This window comes from Puma concolor, chromosome C2 (assembly GCF_028749965.1).
Source record: "Puma concolor isolate L17-30 chromosome C2, mPumCon1.1.hap2, whole genome shotgun sequence".
NCBI classification, from domain to species: domain Eukaryota; kingdom Metazoa; phylum Chordata; class Mammalia; order Carnivora; family Felidae; genus Puma; species Puma concolor.
In genome coordinates, this window is record NC_141675.1 from 125,359,637 (window position 1) to 125,385,074 (window position 25,438).

The 25,438-nt window shown below is 34.3% G+C and overlaps 1 long non-coding RNA gene and 1 pseudogene across 1 annotated transcript in view; both read right to left on the reverse strand.

Moving 5' to 3' along the window:
- The window catches only part of LOC147577526 (uncharacterized), a 60,346-nt gene that overhangs the window by 30,224 nt on the left and 4,684 nt on the right, over positions 1-25,438 (reverse strand). The window lies entirely within an intron of this gene.
- On the reverse strand, positions 11,580-14,457 carry LOC147577527 (zeta-crystallin pseudogene; annotated as a pseudogene).

Here is a 25,438-nt window from a genome sequence, read left to right on the forward strand (position 1 = left end):
GATGACTACACTTACAATGGTGAGCATTGAATAACGTATAGAATTGTTAAAGCAATATGGTTTTTTTGTATTTGTTTCATTAATTTATATTTATGTTATACTTTATAATTCCCTTATATTTTTAAAATTTAAATCCAAGTTACTTAACATATGGTGTAATAATGATTTCAGGAATAGAATTCAGTGATTCATCACTTACATATAACACCCAGTGCTCATCCCAACAAGTGTCCTCCTCAATGCCCATTTAGCCCATCCCCACACCCAACACCCACCAGCAGCTCTCAGTTTGTTACCTGCATTTAAGAGTCTCCTATGGTTTGTCTCCCTCTCTGTTTTTATCTTATTTTTGCTTCCCTTTCTCTATGTTCATCTGTTGTTTCTTAAATTCCACATATGAATGAAATCATATGGTATTTGTCTTTCCCCAACTGACTTATTTTGCTTAGCATAATATACTCTAGTTCCATCCACGTTGTTGCAAATGTTAAAGAAATATGTTTTTACACCTGAAACTAATAAAATATTGTATGTTAATTATACTTAACAACAACAACAAATAAGGCTTATAGTCAGTTCTTAATCTGATGTGGTTGGGAAGAGGAAGAATCTGTTTCAACTTGCTCTCAATTCTTCTGAATTGAGGAGTTTTTTGCAACATGCAAGAACAAATACATTTTTTAAGTTTATTTATTTATTTTGAGAGAAAGAGAGAGAGCACATGTGTGTGCATGTGCAAGCAGGGGAGGGGCAGAAAGAGAGGGGTACAGAGAATCCCAAGCAGGCTTTGCACTATCAGCACAGAGCTGGATGTGGGGCTCGAACTCATTAACAGTGAGTTCATGACCTGAGCTGAAATCAAGAGTCAAACAGCTAACTGAGACACTCGGGTGCCCCAAGAACAAATATTTTTAAAATCTTTGTATTTTTTCAGGAAAAACTTATACAAATAAATAAGAGTCCAATAGTCATTTCCAGTGATAGAAATACCTTATTGAAACTAACTTTTGATCAATAGTGACTTGTAAAATAATGCACTGCTTTGTAAAGAACATTTATGGGAAGGCAATTCTGAGGTTTCTTTGTGATTAGTTCTTGCTTTTTGTGCAAGGATTAGTTTTTTTGTTTTGTTTTTTTGTATTTTGGGTTTTTTGTTTTTGTTTTTGTTTTTAGCATAAAGCCCTCTACCTTTCTCTGCTATTCTTGAGCACCACTGAGAATATTTTGATTAAAAAAAAAATATTTTGATTAGTTTTGGTGCCACCAGTCTGATAGTCATCTTTCTTTAGGTACAATTCACCGACATACACTGCTTGACAAGGAAAAAAAATCTACAAGAATTTCCTGAGAAGACATTCATATGCAGCCTGTGTTAGATTTTCACTTTCATTTGGCATTTTCCAACTCAACTAATTATCACTCAGTGTAAACTTTAAAAAAGAAAGTCCTAAGTAACAACAATAACAAAAAAAAAAAAAAAGCAAGAAAGAAAGAAAAAGGGAAAGAAAGTTTTGTTACCTAACTTCAGAGATTTTCCTGTCATCTTTAAATAGAAGAAAATTATATTGGTTGGTGCTTTTACATATCTGCATATCATGTGTGTTTTCTCTCTCCTTCTCTCTCTCGCTCTCTCTCTGTTTCTCTCTACCTTCACCCCTCACACTCCCTCCTCTCTATGTATAAATCTAATGACTTGTTTCTGTAGAATACAGGGTCTTTACTTATCTATTCAAATTCAAGAATTTATTGTCCTTTCTGGATTGTTGCTATCTGTGGAGGTTTGTCATGTTGTAACTCTCCATCAAATATATCCATTACATAAGTTTCCTGTTCTCTTTCACGGGCTATATGTGGCAATTATGCCAAACATAAAAATGTTTATGACATGAATTGAAAATATGGCAATGAACATGTACCACCAGGATATATTTATAAGAAAATACTGTATTTCAATCAATCATTCTAAGATGTCATTGATTATAAGACACATCATTATATGCACCACTAAGAAAGAAAACATATTTCCATTTGAATTTGACACATCATCAATTGTAAAATACATCCTCATTTCATAGATGAGAAATATACAGAAGGAACATACCATAGAATTGATGAAATGTGGTAAGATTCTGTATGTTGATATGCCTTTTTCCCTTGTAGTACTTTTACTGTCTACTACTGAGCACCATTGTATTTTACTTACCTGCCTTCTTTCATTTTTCTTTTTTCAAATCGTATTTATGTACAGGTCATTTTGCTGATTTGGCCTTCATTTTAAGATGCAGTTTAAAGCCTGTGTTTGGGTTCCTTCCAATCTATGTCATGGAATTTGGTGCCATTTATTCCTGGAGAGTTAATTTCATTTATTCTGCCTTCAGTTGGCCAATGACAGAGCTATCAGGGAAACCTGGCCCAAGGCGCAATAACTAGGTACTACCCTGTTATTCCATATTAAAAGGATTAGTTCAAAATACATATCCATTTTAAAGGCATTTGGGCTGGTTATACAAACTTGTGAGGAACTTAGTCTTCATTGTCATCCTTCTTTCTGATGGCCAATTTTCTTACTTAGCATTCCAAAACATAAAGGTCAGAAAGGCCCTATTTTTCTGGGTTAAGCTTACAGCCCCTAGTAATAGCTATGTGTTCTTTCTCTCATATCCTCAAGGGTAGCATTTAACAATTAGCAAATCTAATAAACCTTCCAATTGGCTGAAGACAGGGAAGTGGGATTCTGCCCCCAGGAAAAAAAAACGATATGCATTTCACACTGACTTTTTGGAAAGCAATTAATACTTCATCCCATAATTAGGGATTCCAAGTGAATGTGGGTGAAGGCAGGTCAGTTTTAGGACAAATACTAAGGAAGAGAATTATGATAGATTACCAGGTAAGATATTTTGGGGCAAATGGACTTTTTATCTATTCACAGTGTATAGTTACAACTTCAAGCCATCAATGCAAGGACCACCTTGGTTTAGGAAAAACATTTGCTTTATCTCAAGGAAAAGCTTATAATATAGTTTACAAATATAATATAGTTTATAGTCACACAATGGATTCTGGAAAAAAGTCACTCATTCATTTCATATTTTTTTAACATCTGTTATCAGCCTGGCCTGGGCTAGGTTTAGAGACACAGCAATAAAATAGCTTTGGCTTTTGTCTTTAGGGAATTTCTAATATTGAAGAAAATACAGATATTAAATAATTGTATGTGTAATAGATATTACAAAAGAGATGGGAAGGATGTCATGAAACCCAGCCTTGTGTTTGATAAGAGCCAAGGTGATGACAACTTACTTAAGGCTTCAAAGATGAGTGCATATTAATGTGGTGAAAGTGGGGAATGGGATGGGCTACCCAGGCTCAGGGAAGTCAGTCCACTTGAGGGCCCATACGCTAAAGAGCTAATAGTACCTTACTAATGCCAAAGGAAACCAAATGTGAATGAAATATAAAGAAGGAAGCATGTAAGGGATGAGGTTGAAGATAACAGGTGGGAACCATCCGCACTGTGGGAATCCCTGTTGGACTTCATTCTAAAAATATTAGAAAGCTGTTAAGGGTCTTAAGTAAGAATTATTTCATTTTATGATTTAAATTTTTTAACATTGTAGCTGAGATTAAAGAATAGTTTAGAGAAGAAATCAGTTAGATGCAGTAGATCACTTAAAAAAACATTGTAGGAAGTTCAGGTGGGACTGTGATGGTGGGAATCAGAGCAGGGTGGCTGGCAGTAAAGCTGAGAAAAGTGGTTAACCTAAGAGCAATCTGAAGGTAGACTCTTTTATAGGGGTAAAGAAAAGGAAACCATCAAGGATGACTGCATGAGTCCCAATTTTCTCTCTTGAGTAACTGGGTATGTGGTGATAACATTTCTTTAAAAAAAAAAAAAAAAAAAAAAAAGGAAAACCAGAGAGAAAAAAAGGAAAAAAAACAAAACAAAACAAAACAAAAAAACAGTAGTGAGGAAGAAATTCCAGAGGAACTCTGACATTTAAGGATCAGGTAAGAAAGATATGACAAAGGTACAAAAAGATACAGCTAAATCAATAGAAAATATAGAAAAAAAATATTAAATAAATGAAGGAAAGAATTTCCAGGGTGAAACAATGTCAAATGTTGCTGAAAAATCAAGTTAAATAAAAACTGTAATTGTTCTACTGGATTTATTGACGTAGAACTCACTGGCAACCGTGGTTAGATTAGTTTTGGCAGTGTAGTACAGGTAGAAACCACTAGGAATGACTGAGAAGGGAAGTAATGAAGTTATTATAAACTCATTTAAAAAGTTTGACATTGAAAGGGAAGATGTGAAACATGCATTTGGAAAGGAGCCAGATACGGGAGTATATGTTAGTCAAGGTTTTTTTGAAAGCAAGTATTAAAAACTCATCTTAAACTAGTCTAAATAAAAAGGGAGGAAATTCCTTACAAGGATAAAAAGAAATCTCAATGAATGCAAGGGCAAGCAGGGAACACAATTTGCCAGAATTCAATTCACTAACTTATTAGTTTCCAAATTTGTTTGACTATTTAATTTTAGTTGACCAGATTTTATTGTGATTATATAAGTCTTTGTGAAAATATTTATTTTTGTCTCTGCCCTCTTTATTGCTAGAGTGGAAGACTGCGGTGTAGACAAAAAAGATTGAGGTCATAAAATAGTATAATCACAAGAATGAATATATTTTTTCACAGATATATTCTTCTAATGAATATATTTTTATAAATATAATAATGGAAAATATATCACTTATGAATAAATCTTGACAGTGATATAATTTAAGAATACTTATGTTCCGTATGTTCTTCTTAGTACATCTTTCTTATACCTTCATTGCATGCATGATCTCATTTTAGAGGTCAGTAATTAGCAATCAGTGGCATACATGCTGAAGAAAGAAAGAGTATAGGGTTGGGAGTATCAGGGATAGCCAACAGAAGATATATTTTACAAAAGGGGACTATTAAGAAATACTTTCTCTTGATTCAGAAGTTAAGGGCAGAAAGTAAGGAAAGCGGGTGGAATTCTAATCCCAATTAAAAAACCATTTCTGACCTAGGACGAGGTATCTGTTATTATAGTAGCATAAATATTTAATTTTCTCCATAATTAGTGTGGCCTAGAAAAAGGAGAACTATATCTATTTATCTTTTGCTTTACATAACTCAACTTCTCAAATGAATATATGATTTTTATAGCTAGTTTTACTGTACACTATGTGACAAACTTTTTATTTTATCTTTATAATTTATGATGTAATTATTATTATATTATCCCCATTTGATTGGGACAGAAGGCTTAAGAAATTTGGCCAAAGTTGCAATTTTTTTTTAGGATGAAATCAGTGTTTAAACCTGGACAATCTGTTTCCAAATCTAGTTTGTCCCCATGGGTATCCATTCCCTATCCCACCAGTCTACCAGTACTACACTCTTACTGGTCATAACTAATCATCTAACCATCGATTCTTAATGTCCCCTTCTTGACTTCTCTATAATTTTCAGTGAGGTGTGTTTTGAAACTTTTTCTTCCCTTGATATCTGTAAATATTATTATTTTTCTTTTACCTTAAGACTTCTGTCTCCTTTGTCTTCTTTTTTGGATTTTCTGCATCTGCCCTCAATGGGTGCATTTGTCTCAAGTCTTCAAACATGATTCCACATGTATATATAGTACTTTAGTTTCCATTAGGAATAAGTCCCTTAAAACACATTCTCTGAACAAAGATCTTGATACCCTAGTAGGACTACATGCTGTAACCTCTACTCCAGGCACAGCAAGCTTTACACCCTGTGCTTTGAACAGCTTTGCTAGACTGATCATACTATGTACACAATCTAACTAAATCATTTCCACAGTCCTGTGTAATCCTGCATTACTTTTCTCCACCATTTTCAGTGTTACTTCCTGGTTCCAGCATGCCTCATGCTTTAACATGATGTTGCTGCCTAGTTTCCCTATATGATCTTACTACTGCAGCCTAGTTGGTCTACTTGGTAATTCCATAACACTCTTTGTACTGTCCAGGGGACAGTAGAGCCAAGAGTGTGTTCAGGAGTCAAACTACCTTACCATTGTTTTGTAAGTTCTATATATTCTAGCTATAGTCTTTTTTAAGATAAATGTTTTGCAAATATTTTCTTCCAGCCTGGGTCTTGTCATTTCATTCTTTAAAGAGTGTCTTTCAAAGAATAAAAAAAAAATAATAATTTTATTGTTAAATTTATCAATATATTTATTTATGGGCCAAGCTTTTGCGTTTGAATAAAAGAAATCTTTGTCTAGGGGTGCCTGGGTGGCTCAGTTGTTAAGCATCCAACTCTTGATATAGGGTCAGGTTGTGATTTCATTGTCATGAGATCTAGCCCTGTGTCAGGCTCCACACTGAGAAGAGCCGGGTTGGGATTCTCTCTCTCCCTCTCTCTGCCCCTCCCCAGCTTGCATATGTATGCTTTCTCTCTCTTTCTCTAAATAAATAAATAAATAAATAAATAAATAAATAAATAAATAAATAAATAACCTCAAAAACATAGAAAGAAATCTGTGCCTAACCCAAGGTCAGAATGGTTTCTCCTATGTTTTCTTCTATAATTTTTACAGTTTAGGTTTACAATTTAGTTTTATGATTCTCTTTTATGACTTTTGTATTTAATTAGCAGTATGGATTATATGGAATAAATGTAAAAATCCAATTGTTCATGTATCAAAGATTATCCTTTCTGCATCAAATTTCCTTTAAACCTTTGTCAAAAATCAAGTAATTGCTTGGTGTGGTCTATTACTGGACTTTCAATTCTGTCCCAACAGCCTATTTATCTGTCTTTTCCCCAAGACCACATTGTCTTTATACTATGGTTTTATAATAAGTATTGTAAATCAGGTAATATTTATTTTTTTTTAAACACTTGTTTGGTTATTCCAAGTCCTTTGAATTTCCATGTGAATTTTTTAGAATTGATTTAGCAATTCCTAAAAAAAAAATGTATACTAGGATTTTAATTGGGACTGCATTGATTCTATAGATTAGTAAGGGGAGAACTGTCATCTTAACAACATTGATTATTCCTATCATTGAACCTAATATGTCTCTACATTTAAGTGTTCTTTAATTTGCTGAAGCAATATTTTATAGCTTTCAGTGTACAGAACTTGAACATTTTTTACCAGATTTATTCCAAAGTACTTCATATTTTTTAATGTTCTTTCAGTTGCAATCTTTTAAATATTTCAGTTACCTCTTGTGGTGTCTGGGTGGCTCAGTCAGTTCAGTGTCTGACTCTTGATTTTGGCTCAGGTCATGATCCAAGGGTCACGGAATCAAGCCCCAAGTCAGACTCCACGCTGAGTGTAGAGCCTGCTTAACACTCCCTTTCTCTCTCTACCTCTGCCCCCCTTTCTGCCTTGTGTCCTCTCTCTCTCTCAAATAAATAAATAACAATAAAAATTAAAAATTAAAATTTCAACTACCTCTCATTAATTGCTAGTGTACAGAAACAACTGGTTTTTGTATTTTGATCTCATATTCTGTAATTAATTAAACTCACTTGTTAATTCTAGTAGATATTTTACAGGTTTCCATATAGACAATCACAGAATTTGTAATTAAGGGCATTTTCTCTTTCTATCCAACTTAGATAACTTATTTATTTTCCAAAATGCACTGTCCAGAACTTTCAAAACAATATTGAATTGAAGGGATGAGAATGGACATCCTTGTGTTGTCCCTGGATTTAGTCTTTCACCATTAAGTATGTTAGCAGAAAAACTTTTGTAGATGACCTTTGTCAGGTTGAGGAAGGCCCCTTCTCTTCACAGTTTGCTGGGAATTCTTATCAGAAATGGATGTTGGATTTTGTCACATTGTTTTCCTGTGCTTATAGAAATGATCACATGATTTTTCATTTTATTGTTTTCATGTGGTGAATTATATTAATTCATAAATGTTAAACCAACCTTGCATTCCTTAGATAAATCTTAGTTGTTTGTTCATGATACACTATCCCTTTTATATATGGTTGAAATTTATTTACTAGTTTCCTAAAAATATTTTTTTCATTTAGGTTTATGAAGGATATTCATGTTTAGTTTTCTTTTTTGTGATGTCTTTGTCTGGTTTTGGTTTAATGGTCATGATGGCCTTATAGAATGAATTTGGAAGTATTTCCGATTCTTTAATTTTCTGCAAGAGTTTGTGTTGAATTGGTATAATTCTTCTTTAAAGGTTTGATAGAATTAATCAGTGACACCATCTGGGCTTTCTTCATGGGAAGTTTACTTAGTAAAATTGAATGTCATATATATATGTGTATATATATATGTGTATATATATATATATATATATGTGTGTGTGTGTATATATATATATACACACACACATATTTGTGTTTATGCATGCATATATACATATATATTTATAGATTATCTATTTCTTCTTCAATAAGCTTTAGTAGTTTGTATCCTTAAAAAACTTTTTCTATTTTGTTTCAGTTGTTGAATTTATAGGCTAAAGTTTATCATAATAATATTTTAATGTCTTTTTAATATCTGCAGAATCCATAGTGATGTCCCTGCTTCCATTCTTCATATTGGTATATTGGTAACATACTTCTATTCTCCCTTCCTTCAATTAATCTGGTTATAGGATTACCAATTGTATCAACCTTTTCAATGAATTAGGTTTGTTTATTTTTGGTTTTGTCTATTGATTTTGTTTTCTTTTTTTTTTTTTTTTTTTTTTTAATTTTTTTTTTCAACGTTTATTTATTTTTGGGACAGAGAGAGACAGAGCATGAACGGGGGAGGGGCAGAGAGAGAGGGAGACACAGAATCGGAAACAGGCTCCAGGCTCCGAGCCATCAGCCCAGAGCCCGATGCGGGGCTCGAACTCACGGACCGCGAGATTGTGACCTGGCTGAAGTCGGACGCTTAACCGACTGCGCCACCCAGGCGCCCCTATTGATTTTGTTTTCTATTTCATTGATTTCTATTTTGGTCTTTTAATTTCTTCTACTCACTTTGGTTTAGTTAGCTTTTCTTTTTCTAATTTTTAAAAGAGAAGCTGAGGTTATTGATTTGAGACTTTTCCTCTCCAACAGGTGTTTAGAGCTATGCATGCATTTTCTCCTAAGTACTGCTTTTATAGTATCCAGAGACCCTGTGTTTTTATTGTAATTTATTATAAAATATTTTACAATTCTACTATTTCATCTTTAACCCATGTGTTATTTAGAAGTGTGTTATTTATTATCAAATATTCAGGGATTTTCCAGATATGTTTCTCTTGTTTTCTCATTTAATTCCATTGTGGTCAGAGAACAAACTCTTTATAATTTTAATCTTTTAAAGTTATTGAGACTTGTTCTTATTATCCATGATAGTCTATTTTGGAAAATTTTCCATGTGCACTGGAAGAGTGTGTATTTAACCAATGTCCAGTGGGTCAGTGTGTTGATAATGTTCTTCAAAAATTCCATATTGTTACTGATTTTGTTTATTTATTCTATCATATTTTGAGAGAAAGGTATTGAAATCTCTACCTGTAATGCTGTACTTGTCTATTTCTTCTTTCAGTTCTATCAGTTTTGCTTTATGTATTTCAAAAATCTGGTATTAGATGCACAAAGATTTAGAATTATTATGTCTTTTTGATAAGTAGACCCTTTGATCACTATGAAGTGATCTTCTTTATTCCTGTAATATTATTTGCCTTGAAATGTACTTTGTCTGATATTAATATGGCTGTTTCAGCTTCATTTTGAATAGTTTTAGCATAGCATCTCTTTTGTATATTTATATTTACAATGAATTTATTATAGGCAGCATTGATCTGGGTCTTCTAATCTGACAATCTCTTTTTAATTGGAATGTCTGGACCTATTATATTTAGTATGATTACTCATATATTTAGATTTAAGTCTATCATCTCCTTTTTTTTTTTTTTTTGTCCTTTCTGCTCTTTGTTCCACTTCCTGCCTTTTCTGTCTTCTTGTGGACTCAGTCTGTTTTAGTGATTCCATTTCATTTCCTTTGTTGGATTATTAGTTATACTTCTTTATTTTCTTATTTTATTGATTGTACTGAGGTTTATACTGATGTATACTGAGTATACATCTTTAACTTAACATATTCCATTTTAAGTGATTTTATATCACTATATGTACATGTAAGTTGACAATAGTTTACTTCCATTTCTACTTCCTGGTCTTTCAGTATTTTTTCATTTATTTTACTTATACATGTTATAAAACACAATGAATTTGTTTAAGTGGTGAATTATCTTTTGAAGAAATTTAAATTATAGGAAAAAATTTTTTTTTTTTTTAATTTTTTTTTCAACGTTTTTATTTATGGGACAGACAGAGACAGAGCATGAACGGGGGAGGAGCAGAGACAGAGGGAGACACAGAATCGGAAACAGGCTCCAGGCTCCGAGCCATCAGCCCAGAGCCTGACGCGGGGCTCGAACTCCCGGACCGTGAGATCGTGACCTGGCTGAAGTCGGACGCTCAACCGACTGCGCCACCCAGGCGCCCCGAAAAAATTTTTTTTTTACCCACATAGTTACCTTTTTTGGTAATCTTAATTCCTTTAGATGTATACTTTCAGCTGGTATCATTTTTCATCTGCATGAGAAAATTCTTTTCAGTTTATTGTAGTGTAAGTCCTCAAAATTATTTTCCAGCTTTTATATGTTTGAACTACCCTTGTTTTTTCATTTATTTTTGAAAAATATATTCACTGAGTATTAAACTCTAGGTTTTCTGTCTTCTCTTTTACATTTTTAAAGATATTCCTCCACTGTTTGCATTTTTCCAGTGAGAATTCTGCTTTCTTCCTAACTTTTATTTGTATACATATCTCTTTTCCTTTGGCTGCTTTTAAGAGTTTTCCTTTTATAACTGGTTTCAAGCAATTGTATTATGAAGTGTGTTGATGCGATTTTCTTTACTTCTTTTTGTGCTTAAAGCTCATTTAGCTTCTTGGAATATGGGTGTTTAATTTTCATGAAATTTGAAAAACATTGGCCACTGTTTCTTTAGATTGTTTTGTTTGCCCCTTCTTTTTTCACTACTTCAGGGATCCAGTTACATATTTAAAAGGTTGCTTGAAGTTCTTCCAGAGCTCACTTGAGCTTTGCACTTGTTCTAAAATTATATTTTCTGTTTTAAATTTCGGACAGTTTCTATTGCTTTTTCTTCAATACCCTTAATTTTCCTTTAGACATTGTAGTTTTCATCTCTACAAGTCTGATGTGGGTCTTTTTCCTATCTTCAATATTTCTACTTAACTTTTGAGACACATGTATTGAAGGCATAATTACTGTGTTTATTCTTTGGGTCTGCTAATTCTAGCACTTATGTCAGTTTTAAATCAGGTTTGATTGATTGATTATTCTCAGTATGGATCATATCTTTCTGCTTCATTGCATGTCTCCAAATCTTTGGTTGGGTGACAGACCTTGTGGATTTTACTTTCTGAGTCTTCTTATGCCTATAAATATTCTTTATTTTTTTTTAAAGCAGTTTTATGTATTTATTTTAATTTGAGAGTGTGTGTGTGTATACAAGTAGGGGAGAGGGGCAGAGGGAGAGAGAGAATATTAAGCAGGCTCCACACTCAGCATGGAGCCTGATGTGGGGCTCAATCCCATGACCCTGGGATCATGACCTTAGATAAAATCAAGAGCCGGATGCTCAACTGACTGAGCTACCCAAGCACCCATTCTTATAAATATTTCTTAAGCTTCATTCTTTTTTTTTTTTTTTTTTTTGCACATAACATTAATGGCATTTATTTAGTTTAGATAAAGACTTCCAACACAGAACACTGTTAGGAATTAATCATTAGGAACTATGTAAAAGAGATGTGAGGTAAGGCAAGTATTATATAAGGATGAAATAGATAAACACAGTTTTTATTTTTCTACAGAATTTACTGCAAGTTACCATGCTATGAAAACAAAAGCCACTCACTCTTAATATGTCAAATTTGTTTAGTAATTTAAAGAAAAATATATGATTCCCATCACACAGATAATTCTAAATCTACTTTGAAAATCAAATCATCAAGAAGTATCTGTCTGGAGAGACTATGGACCTACTATCACATTATAACAAAGATAAGGCTGTTATCTTCACAGAATATATGGATAATTAGTAATCAACAATTAACATAGTGAATGTTCTAATATTTGGGTAAATATTAGAAAACTGTTTTTTAAAAAAACAAATTCGTGTGGACATTGTTTACTTTGCCAATGAGATTAGTTTGGAAAAGGGGTCTTGTTTAGTCTAGAAAATCTTGAGTCCAATATAGTTCTGGGCTAAACATATACTGAAGATCCTTTATAAGGACAAGTAGGCTTGGAAATCATGCAGTCTTATTTTGAATTAGCTTGCTTTAGTCCAAGGTATGGAATTAATTATCAAGTACCAGGAATTTCTGTAATGTACCCAATGCCAAATGGCTATAACATTCTACTTCCCACTATGATGATTCCTTGATTAGAAGTTGGTGTGAGGCATAAAGCATATTGTGAACTATAAAATAAATTGTACTCCAATGCTTGGATCTCTAAAGATAAATCTTGTTTTTCAATATAAGAAACTCACTAAATCAAATGAATGCTAATTAGAGCAAAAGTAGTATAAGTAAAACTGGGGCAGGAAACTTCTAATTACACAAGAAATACATGACTTAATCATTCTAAGAGAAGAATCATTTTCCCAGTAGCTCCACTGCTATGGATGATATTTTCATGAGCCTGGGCCACCTTCTCCAATGAATAGTGACTGAGAGCCTATTACAGGTTTCAGTCAACCAATTTCCATTCCAGCTTGAAGGGCTGCTGCATATTGCTTAAATTCCTCCTTAGTTGATGAGTAGAGAGCAACCCCAATTATACCAGATTCCTTTGTCATGGTGTCCTGTGGGTTTATTTCAATAGGACCTCTGCTGCCAACAGCTATTACTCGCCCTCCATGTGACAGAAGATTCAAATCATTAAGATTTACATTGGCTAACATTTCAATGATCACATCAATTCCTTTTTCACCGACAGATTTCTTAATTTTATTAATATAATTACGTTCTCTGTGGTTAAACACTTCATGGGTTCCATTTTGCAAAACGATGTTTTGTCCTTCCTCAGTACCAGCTGTGCCCAGAACCTTTAAACCACAAACTCTAGCAATCTGGCATACTGCCAGTCCAACTCCTCCACTAGCCCCATAAACCAGAACACTTTCTCCAGCTTTCACATGGGCACTGTGGAGCAGAACTCAATAAGCAGTAAAATATGGGATACCGATGGCAGCTCCTTGTTTAAAGTCCAGTTTTTCTAGCAGTGGGTATACAGTGAGATCTGCTGCAAGAGCATACTTGGCATAACCCCCAGAGATGGTGCTGGTAGTGAAAACTCCATCACCTTTCTTGAAAGTAGATGTATGATCTCGTACAGCTTCTATTACCCCAGCCACACCTGAACCAGGAGTATAGGTTGTCAGAGTGGTTTTATCCTGTGAGTACCAGAACAAATATATGTTTCCACTGGGTTTACACCACGTGCATGGACCTTGATTAGAACCTGATGGTCTTTTGGAGTTGATACTGCCACATCCGACTGGAATTTCAGCACTTCCAGTCCACCAAATTCAAAAACTCTAATTGCTCTCATCAATTTCAGTCCAGTTGCCATGGTGACCTGGTTCCAGAGAGGGGAAGCAAATTCTGCAAGGGCTCACTCAGATTCTACCTTAAGCTTCATTCTTGTATGCAGTAAGGTTACTTGGAAATAGATCCTTTATGGTCTTGCTTTTATGACTCGTTAGGTGGCTCCAAAAAAGTACCCAGTATAGGGCTAACTATCCCCCACTACTAAGACAAGACTCTTCTGAGTACCCTACCCAATGCTACATGAATTATGAGTTTTTCTGGTATGGCTGTATGGAACAGGTACTTTTCCTGGCCTGTGTCAATATTGTGCAGTATTTGCTTTAATCCTTTTGGATGCTTTTTACTACCTCTGGCAGTCTCGTCAAATACAATCACTGATCACTTCTCTGTGGAATATTCAGCAGGATCATTCTGCATGAGTCTGGGTTATTTTTCTGTGCAGGTCCCTCCTTTATGGTGTTGCCCTGTAAACTCTAGGCTGCTTTTTCTCTCTGGACTTCCACTTCCTCAGGCTAGGTTCTTCCTGTGTTCTTCATCTCTGAACCATAACTTGGAAATCTCTCATGGCAGAAAGCCCCTACATTTGTAGGGGTCACCTCAGATGTTTTCTATTTCTCAGGGATTACTCTCTTCGGTTGCTTGATGCCCAGCACCTTGATTTTGATGTTGTTGTTGTTGTTTTACACAGGAGGGTAAATCTAGTACTTATTACTACATCTCATTTGAAGCTGAAGTCCCAGCTGAACTTAATAATAGAGATGGGCCATGGGAATATTAAGAAATCTATATATAGTTCTGCAGAAATTCCAGTTTATGGTAAAATACTGAATCAAAGTTTCTTTATACACATACATATGTATATCTTTTTAATTTAAACTACTTTACTCTGGGGGAGTATCAATTTTAATGAGCACCAAATTCAATTCTAAATACTGTTCACTTAAAAAGTAAGAAAACAAAAGTTAAAAAGAAAGAAAGAAAAAAAGACCTGGATACTGCAAAAGTATCTGTTATTTAATAGGCAGTGATAACTTCATAGAAATGTGTACCTCAAATTTGGCCTCTACAATCTTTTTACTTTTTCTTAGTGTTTATTTATTTTTGAAAGAGGGAAAGAATGTGAGTGGAGGAGGGGCAGAGAGAGAGGGAGCCACAGAATCCAAACCAGGCTCCAGGCTCTGAGCTGTCAGCACAGAGCCTGACATAGGACTCAAACTCACAGACTGCAAGATTATGACCTGAGCTGAAGTCAGATGCTTAACCTACTGAGCCACCCAGGCCCCCCTTCAATCCTTTTATATTAGAACTATTCTTAGATCTTAAAGAATTTTCTAACCTCATCCCACTAAGGAAGAGTTTCAACTTTTATCTGTCAAACAGGTTTTAGATCAAAAGTATAAGTAGTAGAATATTGAATCAGGTGAAATGATAAACTCTCTCATGAAATAATTTAATATGATTGGCCTAGAAATTGTTACTTTTCCACATGAAAGTTAATTTAGGAGGTGTTCATGAAGGGAAGTAATGCAAAGATATCTACAAGATTAATTATCTCTGAAAAAGTTCTCAAAAGATGTTTTGATATAGGTAAATTCACATGTAGATTATTAATTTTATGTAAAGACAGATGTTTGTTTAAAAAAATCCCTAGTATTAAATCTACTATCAAGTAACTAACTTTTGTTTCACTGTAATATCTTGGAACACTGTGAGTCTTTTTAAGTTTAAAAGGGATTACTACAACTGCTAATAAAAAAGAAAATCTTGGGGCGCCTGGGTGGCTCAGTCGGTTAAGCGTCCGACTTCGGCTCAGGTCATGATCTCTCAGTCTGTGAGTTCGAGCCCCTCATCGGGCTCTGTGCTGACAGCTCAGAGCCTAGAGCCTGTTTCAGATTCTGTGTCTCCCTCTCTCTGACCCTCCCCCGTTCATGCTCTGTCTCTCTCTGTCTCAAAAATAAATAAACGTTAAAAAAAAATTAAAAAAAAAATCTTGAAAATAGGATACATTTAACATTAGAAGAAAATAGATGGAAGCAAATAGTGGAAGAATTAAATTAGAAAGCAACTTCAAGGTATTCAATGCTTAAGTGACTCAATGTTATGAAAATTTTGTGTTAGAAAGAGGGGTTCTATTAAAATTGTCCTAAGAATCATACAGTGTAAGGAAAATGACTTCAAAATGAGAAAAATATATTCGGAAAATCTAGGTCATTTATCCGAGATTTCTTATATTTCCTGAAGTTTTGTGCTTTAAACTTTTTGATACGTCACCTAGAGACAGTCACTTTTTTTCACTGAAGATCAAGTTATCAGCAAAGTACAAAATGGTAATTAAAAATTTCTAGTTCAGTACCAGGCACACATTGTTCTTTTAATGAATCAGATTATCTCAACTTTGTAAGGATTAATTAGGCACTTGTAGCAGTTCCTTTAAATTTCTCAGAACACTATGCCACTAGATAACTAAGCAGCAGTCTTGTAAACTCAGAGTTAATAGAGGCTCCAAAAATCCATTACACTTAATTCACTAGAGTCAGAATTTTTATTATGATGTTATTAAAACATTATTATATATTTTTATGTAATGTTAACTAAGGTTGTGTAAGCACTAAAGATCATTGAATGAAAGGGGGAAAATTAATATTGCAGTATTTTTCTTTTAGAAAAAATAAAATTACAGAAAAATAAATACGACAATAGTTTTTGAAACCTGTATGTATTTTCTCTCCAAAATTAACAAATGTTAAGATTTTAGAAATGTAGATATTATAGATTAAAGGGGAATTATTTTGGAATAGTTTCTGATTTATGGAAAAATTGTAAAGACAGTATAAAGAGTTATCATATACCTTCATGAAAGTTTCTCAGTGCTAACATCTTATACAAACATATGTATTAAAACCAAGAAATTAACACTGGTACAATGCTATTAACTAACTTGTAGATTTTGTTAATATTTCACATTCTTAAATTCCATGATCCATTCCAGGAGATATCAGTTTAACTGTATGTATGTACATATATATGTGTGTATGAACTTCTAATTAATGTCAAACACAAATTTTTATATGTCAGAACTATATATTTTTTTCATTAATCTTTATTTATTTTTAAATTGAATTAAATTGACATACAATATCACATTAGTTTTAGGTGTAAAAAATAGTGATGATATTTTTATACATTATGAAATGATTATCATTATAGGTCTAGTTACTATCTGTTGCCACACCACACAAAGTTATTGCAAATTATTGACTATATTCTCTCTGCTGTACATTATATCCCTGTGACTTATTTATTTTATAACTAAGTTATTTTATAATTAGAAGTTTGTTCTTCTTAATCCCTTCACCTATTTTGTTCATGCCTCCACCGATCTCCCCTTTGGCAATCACTAGTTTATTTTCTGTATCTATGAATCTGTTTCTGTTTTGTTTTGCTGGTATATTTGTTTTGTTTTTTAGATTACACATATAAGCAAAATTATATGTTATTTGTCTTTCTCTAGGTTATTTCACTTAGCACAATAGCCTCTAAATCCAACCACATTTTCATAAATGGCAAGATTTCATTCGTTTTTATGGCTGAGTAATATTCAATTGTGTGTGTGTGTGTATATATATATATATATATATATATATATATATATATATATATACCACACATATATATACCACAATGTCTTTAGCCATTCATCTATCGATGGGCACACATTACTTCCATATCTTGGCTATTGTCAACAATGCTGCAGTGAACATAGGGGTATACATATCTTTTCAAACTAGTGTTTTCTTTTTCTTTTCTTTTTTTCAGATAAATACCCAGAAATGGAATTGCTGGATTGCTATAAATTTTTGAGGAATCTCCATACTGTTTTCCATATTGGCTGTACCAATTTACATTCTCACAATAGTGCACAAGGGTTCCCTTTTATCCACATCCTCACCAATACCTATTATTTCTTATCTTTTTGATAACGGCCATTGTGACATGTGTGAAGTAGTATCTCATTTTGGTTTTGATTTGGGTTTCTCTGATGACTATCGATATGGAACATCTTTTCACATTCCTGTTGGCCATCTGTGTGTCTTTTTTGGAAAAATGTCTATTCAGGTCCTCTATTTGTTAATCAGGCTCATTATTGTTGTTGTTGCTGCTGCTGCTGTTTCTGTTATTGAGTTGTATGAATTCTTTTTATATTTTCAGTAACAACTCCTTATTAGATACATCATTTGCAAGTATCTTCTCCCATTCATTAGGTTGTCTTTTTTGTTTTGTTGATGGTTTCTGTCAATGTGTAAAGCTTTTCAGTTTGATGTAGTCCCATTTATTTGTGTTTTCTTTTTTTTTTTCCTCTTGCCTGAGGAGGCATATCCAAAACAATATTGACAGGACAAATGCCAAAGAATCTATTGCCTATGTTTCATCCTAGGAGTTTTATAGTTTCCGGTCTTACATTAAGGTCTTTCACTAATCCATTATGAGTTTATTTTTGTACATGGTGTAAGAAAGTGGTCTAGTTTCAATCTTTGGCATGTAGCTGTCTAATTTTCCCAATATACTTTATTGAAGAGACTGTATTTTACCCTTTGTATGTTCTTGTCTCCTTTTTCATAGATTGGTTGATCATATAGCATGGGTTTATTTCTGGGCTCTTTATTCTGTTCCATTGATCTACGTATCTGTTTTTGAGCAAGTACAATACTGTTTTTATTAATATAGCTTTGTAGTATAGTTTGAATCAAGAGAGCTAGGATACCACTTAAATTTCAGTCATCATGTATCCTTAGCCTTCTTCAGCTGGTGACAGTATCATAGTCTTTCCTTCCTCTTCACATCCTTCATATTTTTTTTAATGTTTATTTATTTTTGAGAGAGAGAGACAGACAGAGAGCAAGAAGGGGAGGGGCAGAGACAGAGAGGGAGACACAGAATCTGAAGCAGGCTCCAGGTTCCTAGCTGTCGGCACAGAGACCAACATGAGGCTTGAACTCACAAACTGTGAGATCATGACCTGAGCTGAAGTCTGGCATTTAACCAACTGAGCCACCCAGGTGCCCTACATCCTTCATAATTTTTAAGAATATTCATAAGGTGTTTGGAGACCATCGTTGATTCAGTTTTATCTGATATTTACTTATCAGAAGTTCTAAAAATTTTTTGGAAGAATATCAGAAGTGAAATGTGCTTCTTATCAAACCCTATCAAGGGTTATATCATAACAGGTCTTATCACCAGTGGTGTCAATTTTTTTCACTTAAGGTGGAATCTGACAAGTTTCTGCACTGTAAAGTTCCTGTTTTTCTCATTTCATAGCCTATTATTTTGAAGCAAGTAACAAAGTCTAGCACACATTCCAGCGGAAGAAAATTAAGCTCCACCTCTTGGAGGGAGAATAAATTATTTAGAATTTTTCTGAAGGAAGCACTTTCCTTTCTCCCTCATTATTTTGTCAATAAATTATGTATATTATGATGTACTTGTGAATATTTACTTTGGTCTTTGAGTTATAAATACTATTACAGGCATAGCTCACAGATATTGCAGGTTTAGTTCCTGCAATAAAGCAATATCACAATAAAGTGAGTCCACTGAATTTTTTGGTTTCCCAATGCATACGAAAGTTATGTTTACACTATGCTGTAGTCTATTAGGTGTGCAATAGAATTATAGCTAAAAAAAAGTCTGTGACAATTCAAAAATACTTTATTGCTAAAAAATGTTAACCATCATGTGAATTTTCAGTAAGTTGTAGTCTTTTTACTGTTGGTGGGTCTTGCTTTGATATTGATGGTTACTGACTGATCAGGGTGGTGGTTACTTAAGGTTGGGGTGGCTGTGGCAGCTTCCTAAAATAAGACAAATTTTGCAGCATTGACTCTTCTTTTCATGAACAATTTCTCTGTGGCATTGATGTTGTTTGATAGCATTTTCCCCACAATAGAATTTATTGTAAAATTGGAGTCAACCCTCAAACCCTGTTATTGCTATATCAACTAAGATTATTTAATATTCTAAATCCTTTGTTGTCATTTCAATAATCTTCAAATTATCTCACCAGGAGTAGATTATATTTGAAGAAACCACTTTCTTTGTTCATTTATGAGAAGCAATTCCTCATCTGTTCAAGTTTTATCGTAAGATTGCAGCAACTCAATCACATTTTCAGGCTCCACTTCTAATTCTAATTCTCTTGTCATTTCCACCACATCTGTGATTACCTCTTTTCACTGAAGACTTGAACCTTCAAAGTCATCCATGAAGATTGGCATCAATTTCTTTTAATGCTGACATTTTGACCTTTTCCATTGAGTCACAAATGTTCTTAATGGCATTTAGAATGGTGAATCCTTTCCCTAAAGTTTCCAACTGATTTTTCCCAGATCCATCAGAAGAATCATTATCTATGTCAGTGATAGCCTTATAAAAATGCACCTCTTAAATAGTAAGATTTGAAAGTCAAAATTACTCCTTGATCCATGGGTTGGAAGCATGAATAGATCTTATATTGGCAGGCATGAAATCAACATTAATCTCCTTGTACATCTCCATCAGAGCTCTTAGATGACCAGATGCATTGTTGATAAGGAGTAATATTTTGAGAGGAATAGTTTTCTTTTTTTTTCTTTCTTTTTTTTTTTTTTTTTTCTGAGCAATAGGACTCAATAGTAGGCGTAAAATATTTAGTAAATCATGTCATAAAGAGATGTGCTGTCATCCAAGCTTTGTTTTTTCCTTTTATACATCATAATCACAATAGACTTAGCATAATTCTTAAGAACCCTATGATTTTCAGAATGATAAATGAGCATTGGCTTCAACTTCAAGTCACCAGCTACATTTAGCTCCCTAACAAGGAAGTCAGCCTCTCCTTTGAAGATATGAAGCCAGGCATTGACTTCTCTCTAGCTATGAAAGACCTAGATGACATCTTTTTCCACCAGAAGCATCTTTTTCAATACACTGAAAATCTATTGTTTACTGTAGCCACCTTCATTAATTATTGTACCTGGATCTTCTGGATGATTTGCTGCAGTTTCTATGTTAGCACTTGCTGCTTCACCTTGTACTTTGATGTTAAGGAAACAGGTCCTTTTCTTAAACTTCAGGAACCTGCCTCTGGTAGCTTCAAACTTTCCTTCTGCAGCTTTCTTACCTCTCTCAGCTCTTATAATGTTAAAGAAAGTTAGGACCTTGCTCTAGATTAGGATTTGGCTTATGGGAACACTGTGACTGGTTTGATCTATCCAGACCACTAAAACAGTCACCATATAAGCAATAGGCTATTTGTTTCACTTTCTTATCATTTGTGTGTTCACTGGGGTATCACTTTACATTTCCTCCAAGAACCTTTTCTTTGCATTCACAAATTGGCTATTTGTCACAAGATACCTAACTTTTGGCTTAGCTCAGCTTTTGACATGCCTTCCCTACTATGCTTAACCATTTCAAGCTTTTTTTTTTTAATTTTTTTTTTCAACATTTATTTTTATTTTTGGGACAGAGAGAGACAGAGCATGAACGAGGGAGGGGCAGAGAGAGAGGGAGACACAGAATCGGAAACAGGCTCCAGGCTCTGAGCCATCAGCCCAGAGCCTGACGCGGGACTCCAACTCCCGGACCGCGAGATTGTGACCTGGCTGAAGTCGGACGCTTAACCGACTGCGCCACCCGGGCGCCCCACCATTTCAAGCTTTTGATTTAAAGTGAGAGACATGTGACTCTTCCTTTCAATTGAACACTTAGAGGCCATTTGTAGAACTATTAATTGGCCTAATTTCAATATTGTTGTGTCTCAAGAAATAAAGAGGCCTGAAGAGAGACAGACAGATAAGGAATGGCCAGTTAATGGAGAAAACAGAACACACACATTTATCTGTTAAGTTCACCATTTTATATGGGTGTGGTTCATGGCACCCCAAAACAATTATAATAGTAACATCAAAGACCATTGATCAAAGATCACCATAACAAATATATTAATCATAAAAAAAGTTTGAAATATTGTGAGAATTACCAAAATGTGACACAGAGCCACAAAGTGAGCAAATGCTGTTAGAAAAATGTTGCCAATAAACTAGCTTGATGCAGGATTGCCACAGACTTTCAATCTGCAAAGAATGCAGTATCTGTGAAGTGTGACAAAGTGAAGTACAATAAAATGAGGTATGCTTATGCTACTAACAGTCCAATACTAAATATTTATTTTGCTGCTCAATGGATCCTGCTTTGACTATTTGAGAAACTTTCTCAAATTGGTTTCTGTGTCCTTTTATTGTTTAAAATTATTTTTTAAATTTGTATTTTTTTGAGAGAGAGAGAGAAAGAGAAAGAGAGAGCACAAGCAGGAGTGGGGCAGAGGGAGAGGGAGGGAAAGAATCTTAAGCGGCTCCATGCTCAGTGCAGAGCTTGATGCAGGGTTCAATTTCGTGAACCGTGAGATCATGACTGTGAGATCTTGACCGAAGCCAAAATCAAGAATTGGATGCTTAATTGACTGAGCCATCCAGGCACCCTGCTCCTTGGGCCCTTTTGACATGATCCCATAGTCTCCTCCTCCTCTTCCTCCACCACCTCATCTTTCTTCTTTTTCTTCTCCTTTTTAACACTCTCCTTCTGGTCCTATTAAATTCTCTAGGTTTATCTTGGATTTTTCTATCCAGCCCTAGAATCAGCCATTTATCCAAGGACCCCTGGTTCTTTTTGTTGGAGAATGGTTTTCAGAATCTAAGATCTCGGTGCTGGGTATGCTTGTTGTTACTGTGATGTTATTGCTTTCATGTCCTCTCAGCAGACAGAGCTAAGAAATATATGTGTAATACAAATCCATGTGTATACATGTTAAAAATATCTGTGTGTGTGTGTGTGTGTGTGTGTGTGTGTGTGTGTGTGTGTGTGTGTTTGAGGGGGTAGGTGAGTTCATTTCACTATCTCTGACTTTAACTTCAGAACCACAGGGTTTATTCTCCCCTTCCCCCATTGCTTATTTGTAGCTTCTATCTCTGACAGAATGAGATCCGGCTCCCATTATCTATAATTTATTTACTTATTTGCTCAACCAATTGCAGTATACATGCAGAGTAGCTTTAGAATACTTAGTCCATACTGCTGTGAAAAATAAATTTATCAACTAGAATATAGTGTTTATGTACAATTCTTTTTGTTTTTAGCCTTCAAGAATCTAGTCAAAACAATATTTTCTGAATTTTATTTAGGTTAGCTTCCTTTTTTCTCCAATAGTGTAGTTTTAAAGGTAATTCTCTCGAGTAAAAACACAGTATAGGCAATATGGGATTTAGAAATATAATATTGCAAAAGTTCATTTTTAAGATGATTGTCATCAATTTTAACAGAAGCAGTATTCTAAAGCATTACAATCCATTATAATTACAACTCACTCACCTCAAAATTATCAGAGCTCTTTGTCTTTTAAGTGGGGGCAATTACAGCATTGCACTAAATCCTACTGGAGTGAAGGCAGAGTTGGGTAAGATTACCTGCCCTGACTTTCATTAGACACAGCCACAATAGCACAACTCTGCCTCCTCCCGTCTGAATTAACTGAGTTACCCTGGTCTGCTATCCTTCTTGTCATGGTCTTGATGTCGTTTTAATGTCATATCTTCCCAATGACAAGTTTTATTATATCTATATTATAGAAAATGAAACAGTTTCTAAAAGTGACTTGCCCAAGGTCATATGGCTCATAAATGATAGAGCTGAGACCAGAATTTGGCTGTATTCAAAGTCCAAAGTGTGAAAAATTAACATATGAATGTTAGAATTTCATGTCCTGAAGAATACAGCATGGTTGGGTTTGTAGTAAAGCACCCAGATTATTTTGTATAGTAAATGGACATTTTTTATAGTTTTTTGAGTCATCCATTGCCTATTTCTTTATTGTCAGTTGGCTCAACCTATGCAACTTTGAAGACATTTCTACCTAAAAAAAAAAATAACAGGGTCCTATTTTAGTCAATTTTCTCATACTTCACAGTTTGTCTTTCGTCTCTAAATAATTTGGCATGGTTATTTTACAATGCAGTTTCAATAGATTGGCTCTACTTGAATAATTTAGCTTTGACTTTGAATATGTAAAATAAGTATAATTTCATTAAAATGTTCCAAGTCAGTTCCAATTCCTATTCTGTTTTTGTTTTGTTTTGTTTACTGAGAATTTGGGAGTGTCTAGTATGTACCCATTGGGGCATTTGCACAGATAAAGGATTTTCTGAGAATGGTTCTGGTTGTATATAGCACAAGGCTAATCAAAGGAAAGTTTTTTTTCTTTTTTTTCCCCTGTAATCAGTCATGGATTGAAAGCTTCATACAATACAACTAGAATATTTTTCTAAAGAAATAAAAAAAATTTAAATACCAAATATAAAGCCCAATTTCTTATGATTATATTTTTCAAACTGATATTGAACTTTCTAAACATGTTTTCCTGATTTCTGTATTTTTTGTTTGTGGATAGGTCACAGACATTTGTTTACCAGCACTGATGTATGGAACATATTGGTCTCTGATCAGAGGCTTCCTTTTGAAAAGTGCGACTCAGTGTTAGTGTCCATCACATTCCAAGTCAGGTTTCAGTGATGTTATATTTATTCCCCCTGTATGTGTGAACTATCCTCAAGATTTTAACGCTTTCTTACTTTTGTACTAATCTAGGTTATTGGAGAGCATTGTATATGAAAAACATTACTCTTCTTTGCTATAGTATTGCTTGTGCAGAAATGTTACCATTTATTAAGTGATTATTATATGCTATGTCCAGTTTTAAATATCTTATATGTATTAAGTCATTTAATCCTTTCAATATGAAAGCAAATACTATTATCATTCCCACCCTGTAGAAATAGAAACTGAAACACAGAGATTGACTTCCCATGATCACATATTAGTGAGCAGGAGAGTTGAGATCCAAACTCAGGCAGCTTGGCTCTTAAGTCTGTGTCCTTGTCTTATCATACTGTTGTCCACAAAAAATCTGGGAAGGCCTTCGTATTTATCTAAAATTGGTTTCCAAGTATATGGTTCAAAATGTTTCTCAATTCCTATCACTTATGGAGGCATTTCTAACTAGAAGGCACAATTTTGAGCTTATAGAATTTTTTTTTTTTTAATTTATTGTTTATTTATTTGAGAGAGAGAGAGAGAGAGAGAAGGGGAGGGGCAAAGAGAGAAGGAGACACAGAATCTGAAGCAGGCTCCAGGCTCTGAGCTGTCAGCACAGAGCCTGATGCAGGGCTCCAAGTCAGGAACTGCAAGATCATGACCTGAGCCGAAGATGGACACTTAACTGACTGAGCCACCCAGGTGCTCCAAAGGTTATAGAATTATAAACACTTGATATCTTTCCCGTTTTGGTTTTGCTACTAGGCACTTGGGAACCAAGGTCTGAACTCAAATGTCATAGATTTTCTCTATTCTTTTTGTTTTTGCTTTTTCCAAGTATTGTTTTACTTATTGCAAGTATTTTTATTAGCCACCTTGAATTCCTTTGTTGAATAGGTGGTATATAAATAAGCCAATTAATGTCCTAAAGCAGTTCTTCTCTCATGTGATTTAAATAACAAAAATATATTCTCTAATAGTTTTGGAGATGGGTAGTCTGAAATCAAGTTGTCAGCAAGGCCACATTTCCTCTGGAGGCTCTAGGGGAGAATCTATTTTTTGCCTGTTTCAGCTTCTGGAGCCTACTGACCTTTGACTTGTGTCTGTGTCACTCCAATCTCTGCCCTCATG